Source organism: Physeter macrocephalus, chromosome 5 (assembly GCF_002837175.3).
Source record: "Physeter macrocephalus isolate SW-GA chromosome 5, ASM283717v5, whole genome shotgun sequence".
NCBI classification, from domain to species: domain Eukaryota; kingdom Metazoa; phylum Chordata; class Mammalia; order Artiodactyla; family Physeteridae; genus Physeter; species Physeter macrocephalus.
The window spans coordinates 100471857-100486490 of record NC_041218.1 but is presented as its reverse complement, the minus strand read 5'-3'; positions in this window follow the sequence as shown (position 1 = coordinate 100486490).

Here is a 14634-nt window from a genome sequence, read left to right as displayed (position 1 = left end):
GCGGGCGGCGAGGCGCCGGGGCGCGGCGGGCAGAGTTGGGGCGCCTGCTGCCCCGCGCGCGCGCCCCGAGCGCGTCCCCTCCCGCCCGCTGCGCCTGCGCACTGGCGCCGCCCGCGCCCCGGCCGCGGTCCTCCGGAGACCGCGCTGCGACAGCCGAGCTCGGAGCCGCGGGCCTGGGCGCGCGAGGCACACGCGCGCGCCCCGGCCCGCACCCCAGCTCCGCATCCCAGGGCCCCCGCCGCCGGAGGGGCCGCGTGAACTTCGGGCACCCACCTAGCCGGCCTCAGTTTCCTCACTGGTGCGCAGTGCCACGCACTGTGCTGTCTCTCGGGGTGTTAAAAATGCTGAAATTGTGCGCTTTTCCCCTTTGGAAGGGCTTACCTTGTACGCCTCCCAAATAAAAGCAGGTCCCTCTATTCTAGAGGAACGCAAAGTGGGGCCCACGCTTGACGGCGGATCCATAGCCAGGACCCTGCGAGGTGAAGCGATGCCCAAGGACCCGGGGGCGGGGAGGAAGGTGGCCCTCTGCCCGCAGGACCCTCCACACGGCGGGCTGTGGGCAAGTCCGGCCCTGGTTCCTACAACCCCCGTGAGTGGGTGCAGGGGTGCAGGAGCAGTGACCAGGTGGTGTAGTCCGACAAGCAGAGCCCCCAGCCGGAGTTCGGGCCGTGGGGCGTGTTTGGGACCCACGGCTTGCATTCATTCACTCTAAGGGAAGGGGCTTTGCCCTGGCCTTCACCTGTGTTATGCTCACAATGTCCCCTGGGGGCCCGTGCCTCTGTCGCCCCTTTACCGTGAGGATCCCGGAGTAAGCAGCTGGCTCCAGGAGGTGTGGAGAGGTGTAAGGACTCACAGCAGAACCCCTGTCCCCTCCATCATCCCGTGCTGCCTCTCATATGAGTGGACCCCCATATGTATGGACCAGGAACTGGAGGTCCCAGGAGGTCACAGAGACCAGGAGGCTAGCCCTCTGCAGGAGGTCCTCCCAAGGCCAACGTCCAGACAAACAGGCTTAATTAATGCAGCCCAAGCATGGGTCTGTTTTAGAGTTACTCCCTGGGGTCCAGGGACTCTAGGGGTGAGAACCGCTGCACCATATATTGTTATGTGGGCACAAGAATTAGAATTTGAGGTGTGTTTCACATCTTTCTGGTATCGGTATTAGTTGAGCCATACGAAGTTGCCATTTTTGTAAGAGTCCGAAGTACTCCCTTATCAGTGCTGATAGTTATAAAGACAGCACCTCACAGACTCTGCCTAGGCCAGGAGCACTTCCATTCCATGTCCCCAGCAGTTCACATCAGCAAATTTTTGGTGGCCATCGGGTCCCTCCTAAATGGGTGAAATGGCCTCCCCACAGAGGGCACCTCCTCTGTGAAGCCTTCCCGATTCCCCCTGACCCAGCTAATTGCTTCCTCACCCCAGTTCCTACTCCCCCCTAATGCCCACCATTCTATCTGGTCATCAGTTCGTTTATGTCTAACCGCACATGGAACTGGCAGCCCTGGGAGGGCAGTGTCTGAACCACGAAGATCACCTGCCTCCCCCTCATTTGGCAAAGTGTCCGACTTCCATCATCTAGTTTTCTCCCTGCCCCCAAATGGTAGCAAAGTCTGCAGGATTTTTCTTTTTAAGTTCTGAGTATCAAGAATATATTCTCTTGTTATATGATGTCGTATATTTTTTATCCTAATGATTTTAGGAAAGGAAAGCTGAATAATATCCAAAAACGGATCAAACTACATAAGAATGAAAGAAATACGACAAAGCGACCTGGGTGCAAAGTTCGCAGATCAGCACACTCTTCCTTTGGCCAACAAATTTAATAGGCAAAATTGGCGTCAACTCCTTTTCTAAAGAGCTTATGGATATCAGGGTTGATGGAAAGAGATTCAGGCACGGGCACCATGCCCTTCTCTTGCTGCCACACATGGGCCTCCTGACAAAGCATCCGGGGCCGTGGGGTACAGTTCACAGGTCATTGTCACATCCATCATCCCATTTGGCATCCTGGAGAAAAGGTTTATCACCCTCGTCTTGTTGACCAGGAAGCAGAGGCCTGGAGATGCTTGTGCAATGCTGGAGACGGGAACACACCAGAGCTTCGTGTGAGCTGTGGGGGATCCAGCTTCCTAACTCCAGCTGGTGGGAGGGGTGGCCACAGTGTGGACATGCACTGTTCATAAGTTCATCTTGTCTCATCGAATCTTCTGGGTGGAAAGGAGAAGGCCTCACATGGGCAGTTTGCAGTCAGGGCTAGCAGGGAAGTTATCTGAGAGACAGTCAAATGCACACACCCCATACTCTCTCTGCATGTCATGACTTGAATTGTGTCTCCCCACCAAAATTCATATACTGAAGTCCTAACCCCCAGTACCTCTGAACATGACCTTATTTGGAAATGAGGTCATTGCAGATATAATTAAGATGAGGCCATTCTGGAGTAAGGTGGGTCCTAACCCAATATGACCGGTGTCCTTATCCAAAGGGGGCATTTGAAGATAGACAGACTCACACACACACAAGCCAAAGCAGCACTGGAAGTCAGGAGAGAGACCGGGAACAGATCCTCCCCCAGCGCCTTCAGAGGGAGTGTGGCCCTCCCCACACGCCTTGATCTTGGACTTCTGGCCTCCCACTTCCGTGAGATAATACATTTCTGTTGTTTAAGCCCCCAGTGTGCAGTATTTTATTACAGGGGCTCTAGCAGACTGATACATCTAGCATATGGTCTATCTTGGATAATGTTCCATGTTACAGAGGGTAAATATTGACCAACGGTGAGGGGGTTGCGAAGATCAGAAGGAGAAATTCTGCTCTTCTGGGGAGCATGTCCTCCCCGGCAGAGGTGAACAGATGGAGGACACCATCGTGGGCCGTGTTGTGTCCTGCTGGTCTGCGAAGACGGGCATTCGGTTACCTCCTTGTCACCGAACAAAAGCTTTCCTCTCCCAAAAGAAAGCAAAACAAAACTAGTATACCTTTGGCCCTCTTGTTCCCCTGGGGGTATCATAGTCCTCTCCCCACTTTCAGAAGGAGAGCTGATGCCTCACTTGAGACAGACAGGCAGTACTCCTTGCAGCAGTAATGCCACTGGGCCTCTGTCTGACTTCCTGTTGTTTACAAATCTCATGTGTATCTTTGCACTTGAGCCTCACAACTGCCAAGGGCCCTGGCCTTCTCAGAAACTAATCCAATTTCAGATTGTGCGTGGGCGTGGTTCAGGGTGGGCCCAGCCTGGAGCCAGGTCCGGCATCGAGGACACCACAGGGGTGGCAGACCCTGAGTCACATAGCTGGGCTGGTATCCCAGCACCACCCTTCCTAGCTGTGTGACTTTGGGCAGGTGACTCAACCTCTCTGTGCCTCATGTCCTCCTTAGATTGAGTAGATAACAGCCCCTGGCTCACAGGGTTATCATGGAAAGAGAGGCCCAAATGCACACAGAGCCTGCGCTTCGTAAGCAGAAAGTGGACGGCTTTTGCCTCTCGTGCATGAGCGTTCCGTGCACACAGGAATGGGGCAAGTGTCATTCAGACTCTGAGGTAAATGTGGGAGTTTCAGGCATGTCCGAACAGAGACCATGATACCAGGGACGTCGCTCTAAGCCAGCTCGTTGAGTTCCTCGGACTTTGGCCAGAGACTTGGCTTCCAGACGAGTGTTTCTTATTCCGCTGGCCACTCTGTATTTGGAACAAAGCTCCCCCTGTGGCTTTGTGGGGAAGAGACCACCTCTAGTGAACTGACTCTGAACCACTGTGGAAATGCAGGTTTGTCAGGAAAGAAGTGGGCAAGTTCAAGAGGGAACTACGTTCAGCAAAGTTAATTTTGTCAGAGCCATTGCCAGGTAATCAAATGACCCACACGACAGGTTCAGTGGGCCATTAAAGTGGAGACACCCTGCAGCCAGGTGACCTGGGAGGGCTCAGCCTCCAGGGTGCCTGGGATGCATGTTCCTCTTGACACCCACCACAAGCACGCTTCCCAGGCCTTTCTCAGGTCCCTCCTGGTGGACTTGCTGTCTGGAGCATGAGGGACCCGCGAACACGATTTGTGGATCACGATTAGAAAAGGCCGCGGGATCTGTTCAGGACTCCTCCAGTCAAAAGGGAGCAGAGAACTCCAACCCCAGCTACCTTAATCGGAAAACTAGGAGGCCACTTCACTCTCCCAACTGAAAGCCTGGATGGATGACCCAGACCACAACTCGGAGGCCCGGGGAGGCCCCCGGGCTAGATGCTCCGCTCCTGGAACCGAGGGCAAGGGAGTCCTCGAGCCCAAGCAGGGGCTGCAGATGGACGAGCGGATGGATGACCATTGGGCAGGCGACCGGACTACTTCGGTCCTTTCACACATCACTGTCTCCTGCAGTGCTGGCAGAAAGAAGACCAACTGGGGTACCGGAGCTGGCTCCCACTCGCCTCCCCCCGGTGTGGGGGGTTCACCGGTCCTGGGGGACTCAGCGTCCCGCCCTCCGTGCCAGGGTCACCGGCTGGCCTAGGGGCAAAGTACATCAGATAACATCGGACTGTCCAGCTTTTGCAGGGAGACCCGGCTGGCGGGCGGAGGTTGGTGTGACTGGCACTTTTGCCGATTGCCCTTGTCACTTAGGATTTGGCATCAAGCAGAGCAGGACTCTTGGCTGGTGGGAGAGGCCGGCGCCAGCCCAGCAATCGCACAGATAAATATGTGATCACAACTGAGGCACGTACCTCCCAAGAAAGCAGCCGCAGGGCATGTCCTTGGGTGAAACTTGTGGCGAGCGGAGTGGTGTCAGGCCTCGCTGGGCTCTGTGAACAGCACCTGAGCCCCCGGAAGAGTGGGCTACTGGCGGCAGCAGGCAGACCTCGTGCTGCGAGCTCTTGATGCCCAGAGCACGCTGTGGGGCCTGGATGATTAACCCAGACTCGGGGTGGGGAAGGGGGTGTGGACTGACCTCCTCTACTGCATGGAGCCGGTGTCCCTGTGAGGTTCCTGTGTCATCCTGGTGAGACAGCAAGTGGCCTCATGAGGAGTGGACGTCAGCCACGGGTAGGATGGAAGGGTCCAGGGGACCCTGGGAGGGAGGCCACAGTGGACACTCTCGGGTGCAGAAGCGGTTCATTCAAGCCCCCGCAATGCCCACGCTGTCTTCCCTGATGCAACTAACACACCTCCCTCCACAAGCCAGAGCAAGTGCATCCCCTTCCTGGTTCCTCTAAATTGCATTTTTTTTCTACTAAGTTCAAAAGAAATTGGATTCCAGGCAGGTGTGCGTGGGTATTTTCCGAGGGAGAGGAGCTCTCCATTCAGTCGGTGAACGTGCAGGGGCCGAGTGCCCTGCGTAGGAGTGTGGCTCTGTCCAGCGGGGAGAAAGGAGGGGACAGACTCAGTGCCCAGATGGTCACCTCTGCTGCTAGAGAGGACGGGGCGATCAGCACAGACAAGGGCCACCCACCCTGGAGGCAGTGCCCAGCATGCACCCTGAAACCAAGCGGGGTCCCCCGACTGATGAGGACAAGGACGGGATTCTCTATGGATTCCCCAGTGATGTTCGGGGTCCTTACAGTTCACGAAACAATGCTGTTAGTACTCCCCCTCCTGGTGCACCGTCCACCACGGGGACAGAAGGCGGCAGGAAGGGTGCCTGCTCGGCACTGCACCAAAGCCGGCCGCTGATGGTTATTTGTTGTGACCCGGGGGACCTAAGCTGACCGGCACTAAGTGGATTTGTATAAACCATCCCCGGGAGGGTAGGGCTGGAGATGATGGGGAGGCAGGAGAGTGGAGCTACAGGCGCACCCTGAAACGTGCAGGGGAGGGGGCTGGAAATAAGCTTTGCATGACGGAGAGTCGGCTCTGACAGCTGCACCCAAAAGGCAGGGAAGCTTCAGCCTGAGGATTTGCACTAAAAATAGAATCGCTGGCTTGTGGGTAGAGAATCTGACCCAATTAGAGATTACCCGTTTCAGGAATTACTGGAAAAGAAATCTCATTAAATAGGTTAAATATAGGAGCCAGAGGCTGAAAAGGCCATCTGGGACTAAAAGGAAAACCAAAACTCCAGAAGGATTTTGAAACGCATTTTGCATCTCCTGTACGGGGAAGGGACTTAAAAGTGCTGTAAATGCAGCCCAAGGCACCTGAGCGATGAGCTCGCAGCCGTGCCTTTTGCATTTTGCAGAGGCTGGAGGCTGGGGCAGAGCCACGCTGCCGCCCGCCAGCCCCGTGCTCACTGCTGTGGGGTCTGGCTAAGCTGGCCCTTCCCCGTGCTGAGGAGCTGCAGGTCTGGGTCACACTCAGTGCTGGTGACAGCACTCAGGTCAGCGCACAGGAAACGTGAGCGGGACCCCACCCCAGCCCGCTCCGGATTCCCTGCGTCTCTAGGCACTCACTGCCTTACCCGGGCCAGGAGCCCGGCAGCCTCCCTCCACGCCTGCCTTCCTCGCCCCACGTCCGATCTGCCTCCAGGTCCTGTGAATCCGGCCCCTGAAATAGCTTCCTCCCCTGCGTCTCCACTCATGCCCGCTGCAGCTGCCTTCATCCGGGTCTTCACCACTTCCTGCCAGGACCGCTGGAAACGCCCTCCCTCCCATCACTCAGTCGCTGGCACATTTTCCCTAAAATGTAGAAAGCGTCTTATCCATTCCGTGCTCTAAAAAAAGATGCTTCCTATTTCCTCAGAGCATCCCCCAAGCGTGTTTTTACAGCACACACGTCCTGAGGAAAACCCTAAGAAAAGAAACGCTGTGTCTGAAAGCTTTTCAAGAGATGCTGCAGGCAGGAACCCCACTCACCCTGGTTGAATGCTGCCTTTCAACTAACTTGACCACAGAACACCTAGGGGCACCACGTAGTATGAATGGGCTCTGGGCCAGGCGGGGCAAGCCAGCAGCCAGACTGCCCCCTCCCCTACACACCTGCGTGCTGTTGCCCCCAGCTCAGACCGGTGATTCTTTTTTTTTTTTTTTTTTTTTTTTTGCGGTACGCAGGCCTCTCACTGCTGCGGCCTCTCCCGTTGCGGAGCACAGGCTCCGGACGCGCAGGCCCAGCGGCCATGGCTCACGGGCCCAGCCGCTCCGCGGCACGTGGGATCCTCCCGGACCGGGGCACGAACCCGCGTCCCCTGCATCGGCAGGCGGACTCCCAACCACTGCGCCACCAGGGAAGCCCCAGACTGGTGATCCTTCACCTGTTCCCTGCTGTCACCTGCATGGTCATGCCCTCTCCAAACCTCTCCTCCGCCTTGCAGAGTTTCACCCACTTCTTCCCGCTCAACCGAAAGGAGTGGAAACCAGAGCAGCAGGTTGATTCATGCACGTCTTTGATGGGTCCTGAGCCCCAAATCATGTTTTCCAGACACCAGTGGGAGCAACACCAGGAAGGGCAGGTGCCTCTTGGGCCTCGGGTCGTTCCAGGCCAGCTCTGTCCTCCACATGCCGGCAAAGGCAGCCCAGCGGCCCCCATGTGCTCACTGCTGGGACAACCACTCCGCCGGGAGCCCACAGTCCCCGGTAGCCAGCCCCAGAGTCTGGGTCCTGTGTCCTCCCTAGGCAAGGGGCCATCAGGGAGACACATGAGCTTGGCGCCCCGTCGGAGCCATGTCAACTGGGAAAGGCTGGGACACTGGTAAGATAAAACACAGTCAGCACATCCCCATTTAAGGGTCAACTCGGCTCCCTCTTCCTCAAAGGAGCCCCCCCATCGCCCCACGCCGATTCCCTCCATGCTCCCCTGCCTTCACACACTCACCAATATCTGTCTCTGTAGCAGGTTGAGCCGGGTCCCCCTGGAACTCATGTCCACCTGGATCCTCAGACTGTGACTTTATTTGGAAATAAGTTCTTACAGATGCATCTAGTTAAGGGTCTCAAGATGCCATCATCCTGCATTTAGGTGTCCTTATGAGAGGAGGAGACACAGAGGGATGAAGGCCATGTGAGGACGGAGGCAGAGCTTGGGGCGACGCTGCCTCAAGCCAAGGACACCCAGGCTGGCCAGCCACCACCTCAGCTGGAAGCAGCGAGGAAGGATTCCTCTACAGGTGTCAGAGAGAGCCCAGCCCTGCCAGCACCTTGATTTTGACCTTCCAGCATCCAGGTGGGGAGAGGATAAATTTCTACTGTAAAACAACCACCCAGTTTGTGGTTATTTTTTTACAGCAGCCCTAGGAAACTCTTACATCTTGAAGGACAGTTATTTAGCTACCTGCGTCTCCCTCTCTTGTGAAGCCCCGGAGCACATGGCCACTCCTTACTCATTTTTGCCTCCCACTCCTCCACACCCAGGGCTTAGCTCCCCTCAACCAGTAGTAGCCAGCAAATGCTCCTGCATTAAGTTTCGCTGAGTCTCACAGCACCGAGGGTCCCGTGTTTCAGAGCAGTGATGGCCGCTGAGTCAGGGCAAGCTACTCAATCATTTGTGGTCCCTGGTGTGGCCAGCGCTGGGGCCCTGAATCTCAGGCCGCCCTCGCCCACCTGTGGTGAGGCACCCAGAATGGCAAAAGCGCATGAAGCCAGGCATCCACGTGCCTCTTGTGGGTGAAAATATGGGTGTTTGTTTCCTCTCCTATACGTGTTTCTGTGCATAATTTTTTACAAAATTTTTATGACAGATTTTTTAGCATCTTTATTGTAGTAGAATTGCTTTACAATGGTGTGTTAGCTTCTGCTGTATAACAAAGTGGATCAGCTATACGTATACGTATATCCCCATATCTCCTCCCTCTTGTGTCTCCCTCCCACCCTCCCTATCCCACCCCTCTAGGTGGTCACAAAGCACCGAGCTGATCTCCCTGTGCTATGCAGCTACTTCCCACAAGCTATCTATTTTACATTTGGTAGTGTCTGTATGTCCATGCTACTCTCTCACTTCGTCCCAGCTTACCCTTCCCCCTCCCTGTGTCCTCGAGTCCATTCTCTACGTCTGCATCTTTATTCCTGTCCTGCCCCTAGGTTCTTCAGAACCTTTTTTTTTTTTTAGATTCCATATATATGTCTTAGCATTTGTTATTTGTTTTTCTCTTTCTGACTTACTTCACTCTGTATGACAGACTCTAGGTCCATCCATCTCACTACAAATAACTCAGTTTCGTTTCTTTTTATGGCTGAGTAATATTCCTTTATGACAAATTTTTATAATCAGGAAAATGTAATTTAATATGGTTTGATTGAAACCTAACACATTACAGGTTTGCTGCGAGGACTAATGAATAAATCAGAACATATAGGGAAGGACTTTGGCCATTGTAAAATAGGCAAAATAGACATTATTATTGTAATAATAATATTACAATAATAATGGATATTATTATAATATACAGTAATATATTATTGTATTTCTTGTGCAGGTCAAGACAAATTGTACTCAATGAGAGAAAAGCAAGCCAGTTTATATGTGTTTTCAATTCACGGTGATTAAGTCCCTGTTCCCGGCCTGCTGGGGGAAGATGCAGAGCCTGCCTCCAGGGCCTGGCCAGAAATGACAGCAAAGCAGGTCTTGGGCTTCCCTGGTGAACGCTGGTCAATGCACTTTTTCTTTGGTCAGATGTTGTTTAGAAAGAGAGAGCTGGAACCCTGCAGGCAGGCCTTACTTCTCCCCACAGAGAGTTGCAAGCAGGGGGTAAATGCTTAGTTATCATGTATTAATTCCCGGGCGGTCCAGTGGTTAGGACTCTGTGCTTCCACTGCAGGGGGCACGGGTTCGATCCCTGGTCAGGGAACTAAGATCCTGCAAGCCACGCGGCACAGCCAAAAATAAAAATAATAAAATAAAATAAAATAAAAGTTCCCGGGAAGAAACTGAGTTAGAATGCTAAGAAGTCACGGAAGAGAGAATCCAAGCTTCATGGAGGTGCCACGGCACCCCGGGGGGTATGGACAAGTCCATCAGGGTGCTGGTGAGGGTGCCGCAATGTCAGAGCCCACTGCTCGAGGCTTGTGGGATGCAAAGGGGTGGGGCCCAGGTCCCCGAGCGCTCGGCAGGGTGCAGCCCCCAGCCCCATGCACACCTGTGTGCACATCTGCACCCGTGAGCACGGGGGGCAGGCTGGGCACTCCTGGGCACCGCACCTGGATTTTGGCGGGAGTTACTGGGGTGGGGGGCACAGTTCACTTTGCAAACCACTCGGAGCTCAGCTCCAGCCTTACACCCCCCGTGGGTTTGTTGCTGCCGTTGGCCTTTTCCAGAGCGAACCCCCCACCTGTCCGAGTGAGACCTCTGCCAGCCTCCCTTCTCTCAGCCTCAATATTTTCATCTGTTGAAAAGAGGGTGACTGATGTTCCCTCCCTGCTGTGAAAATGGGGTGCTCTGCCCATTGTGGAAGTTCTGGGGAGAGGCCCCCCCCGAAACGCCCTGAGAGATTCTGGTGGGAGGCAGTCACCTCACCTACGGAAGAGAGGTCAGCCCCGCGGGGAGACTGATTGAGGAGTTGTGGGATGAGGAGAGGGATGGCTCGGGGGCTGGGGAGCAGGCTGTCCTCCACTTCTTCCTTCCTTCCTGATGGCGGGAGAGAGGGACAACCCGGAGCCGTCACCTTGGGCCCGGGCTGGAGTTCACTGGTGTGGGTGGTACAGCCAGTCCCGGACTCCCCTTTGGGAAATCACATGCTAGGGGAAAAAACTTTCCTTTTAACCGATAGCAACGCATGAACCTTGATTGAATCCTAGTTGCTGATTGTTTTTTAATTGAACTACAGTTGATTTGCAATATTGTGTTTGTTTTAGGTGTACAGCAAAGTGATTCAGTTACACATATATATGTATATCTATTCTTTTTCAGATTTTTTTCCATTATAGCTTATTACAGGATATTGAATATGGCTCCTTGTGCTATACAGGAAATCCTTGTTTATCTGTTTTATATCTAGTGGTATCTGTTAATCCCATACCCCTAATTTATCTCTCACCCCCCTTTCCTCTTTGGTAACCATAAGTTTGTTTTCTATGTGAGTCTGTTTCTGTTTTGAAAGTCAGTGCATCTGTATTATTTTTTAGATTCCACATATAAATGGTATCGTATAATATTCGTCTTTGTCTGACTTAGTTCACTTAGTATGATAATTTCTAGAATCCTAGTTTTTAATCCATAAAAGAGCTGTTGGGAACAGTGAGGGAAACATGAAAATGGCCTGGGTCTGAGATGATATTGGGGAATTACTAAGTGGCCAGCTGACTTGATTTTCTTAAGTGTGATAATGATGTTGCAGTGACGAACTAGAGTGTTTTGACTCTTAGGACATGGATGCTTAGGTATTTAGAGATGAAGTTTCACAATGTCTATAACTTTCATTGAATTTGTTCAGTTAAAGAAAACTCTCTTTCCACTTTCCCTTATGTTTGAAAGTTTTTATATTGAAAGTTAGAAGAAGAGGGAGGGAAGGAAAAAGGGCACCTGCAGGGAATTCAGCCCAGAAGTGCCCCTTGGCTGCCAACAGAATCATTAAATGTTGCCTGTCGGAAAGCACCTCGGTTTGGTCGCCTGGTTCTCCTCAGACTAAGATAAACTGAACCTGAGTTCATACTCAAAGAACATCAAGGACATAAGGAAGCAAACTACTGAGAGTAACAGTCAACGGAAAAAAAAAAACCAACCATGGATTTAGACCCTCAAAGACCTGGAATATTGTAATGATCATATACAGAGTATCAACTAACGATGAATACATTTTTTAAGGAATTAAAGGTGTAGTTACAGAAGTGAGTGAGCAACAGACTATAGTACACAGTGTCTTAAAAGTGGCCAGAAGGGAAAGATCTGCAGCTTACAAAAGAACAACAGGTGGCCTGAGAACAGACTTTTCAAACAGCAACAAAGAGAAGCCCTCAAAACCAGGGAATTACAATTTATACGGACTGAGAAGAAATAACTCTCAACTGAGAATGGTGCAATTTGCAGAAAAAAATTTTCATGAATGAGGATGAAATACATTTCCAGAAAATCAAAGACCAAGAGAATTGCACCAATATACCAACAATAATGAAATTTCTAAAGGAGTGCTCCACGAGGAAAAGAAAAGGAACCCAGAAAAATTATCTGAACCGTGTGGTGAGTGAAAAGACGAATCCTGGGCATACTTAAGTAATTCCTTGATTATAAGAGCAAATAGGTAATGACACCCAAAAATGGAAAGTCAAGAAACAGGAAAGAAATGCAAACACTGAGCAAAAGACAGCTGGGTGACAAGGCTAACACCAGGCAGCATAAGCTTTAATACAGAAAGTGTTCCTAAGGACAGGGAAGATCACAACATAATATCAACAGCTTCATCAGGAAAATACAGGTTGTGGTCAGCTCAGCCTGCTGTAACAAAACACCATGATAACAGATATTTTTTTCTCATAGCTCTGGAGGCTGGAAGGCCAAGGTCAAGGTGCCATCATGGTCAAGTTCAGGTGAGAAACAACTTCCAGGTTTCAAACAGCTGACTTCTCTTCCCATGGTGGGAATAGGTCAAACTAGTTCTTTGGGGCCTCTTCTTATTCTTTTATTTTTATTTTTAATTTTTTTTTGGCCACGCAGCTTGCAGGATCTCAGTTCCCCAACCAGGAATTGAGCCCCAGCCGTGACAGTGATAGCCCAGAATCCTAACCACTAGGCCACCAGGAAAGTCCCTGGGGCCTCTTCTTAGAAGGGCACTAATCCCATTCATAGTGGCTCCACCCTCATGACCTAATCACCTCCCAAAGGACCCACCTTCTAATACCATTGCATTGGGGATTGGATTTCAACATGTGAATCTGGGGGAGAGATACATTCAATCCATACTGTATAATAACTCTAAATTTGCATGCAAAAGGTCGACTCCAAATATGTAAATTAAGAATTGGTAGAACTGCAAGGAGAAATTGATGAACATATTATCAGAGTGGTTGATTTCAATCCACCTCTTTCAATTATTAATAATTCAAGCTGACAAAAAATGAGTAAAGCTAAACAAGATTTGAATGAAACTAACAAACTTGGTTTATTCAATAATACATTCTTCTAGGCACATATGCAACATTTACAAAAATTTAACACTAGGTCACAAAGCAAACCTCAAAAATGTCAAAGACTCAGATTCATACAAACCAGTCATCCAGCCACAATAAAAGTAAAATCTGTGCAAATATAAAAAGATTGTTAAAATGTTCCCATATGTCTAAATAACTCATGATTCAAAGTGAAATAATATCAGAAAAATTCAAAATACTTAAAACTGAACAATAAAAGATACTGCATAGAAAAACTTGAGACATAATTAACACAGTATTTAACAGGAAATTTATAGCCTCAAATACTTAAATAAGGAAAAAGGGAGGCTAAAAATAAAAAACTAAGAACCCAACCTAAGAGGCTGGATAAAGAACTATCGAATATCATGTGAGGATAGTGTTAGTAAAGAAAAGTCTAAAATTAAATAGAAAACAAGTATTCAATCTTAAGAATCAACTAAGCCAAATGGGTTTTTTTTTAATTACTAATAAATTTGACAATGCTTTGTAGAAGCTGATTGTTTTAAAAGAGAGAAAGCATAAGAAAATATTAGGAATGTAAAAGAGGACTTAATTACAGAAGCTGCAGTTTAGAGAAATTAAGATGATACCATTAATAAATTTGTGGCAACATATTTAAAAGCATATATAAACTGATCCTGGAAAAATATAACTTATGAATAACATCTCAAGAGGAAATGAAACATTTCAGTAGTGGCATACTCGTTAAAAGAATCAGGTCAGTAATTAACAGCAGGCCTAGGAGATTTTAGTGGTCAGCTCTACCAACCTTTTGAGGAATCCATCTCTCCAGAATCACAGACAATTCTAGAGAATAGAAAAAGTGGGTACACTCCACTTTCTTTTATGAGCTATTATGCCTTGTTAGCATTAGAAAAAAAAATCTGTAAATATCATTCTCCAAATTAATAGATTGATGAGGGAGAAACCATATGCTCATCTTAACTGATGCAGTAAAAGCATTTGATAAAATTCATCACACATTCATCATCAATCTAATTAAATACAATGGAAGGAGACTTCTTGATAAAAGTCTTCAAAAACATTATTCTTGGGCTTCCCTGGTGGCGCAGTGGTTGAGAGCCCGCCTGCCGATGCAGGGGACGCGGGTTCGCGCCCCGGTCTGGGAGGATCCCACATGCCGCGGAGCGGCTGGGCCCGTGAGCCATGGCCGCTGAGCCTGCGCGTCCGGAGCCTGTGCTCCGCAACGGGAGAGGCCACAAGAGTGTGAGGCCCGCATACCACAAAAAAAAAAAAAAAAAAAAAAAAAAAAAACATTATTCTTTATGATAAAATCTTAGAATCATTTTCTTTAAAACTCAGGAATAGGACAAGGAATCCCATTCTCATCAATTATGTTGACAATTTACTCGAGGTCCTGGCCAAGTATAATAAATAGTATTAAATAAATATAAACAGTATTAAAGAGTTGCTAAAGATCTAAAAGCTTTAAGCATTGGAAGATCATAAGGAACAAAACTATTATTATTTAATTATATGATATTCTACATCAAAAATTCAAGAAAATCCATACCTAAATTATCAGACATGATACGTATTTAACAGTATGACTGGCTATAAGATCAACATCAAAAATTAAGAACAGAGGTATTTATACCTCTGAAACAAATAGAGACAGAATTTTCCAAATGATCCCTTTT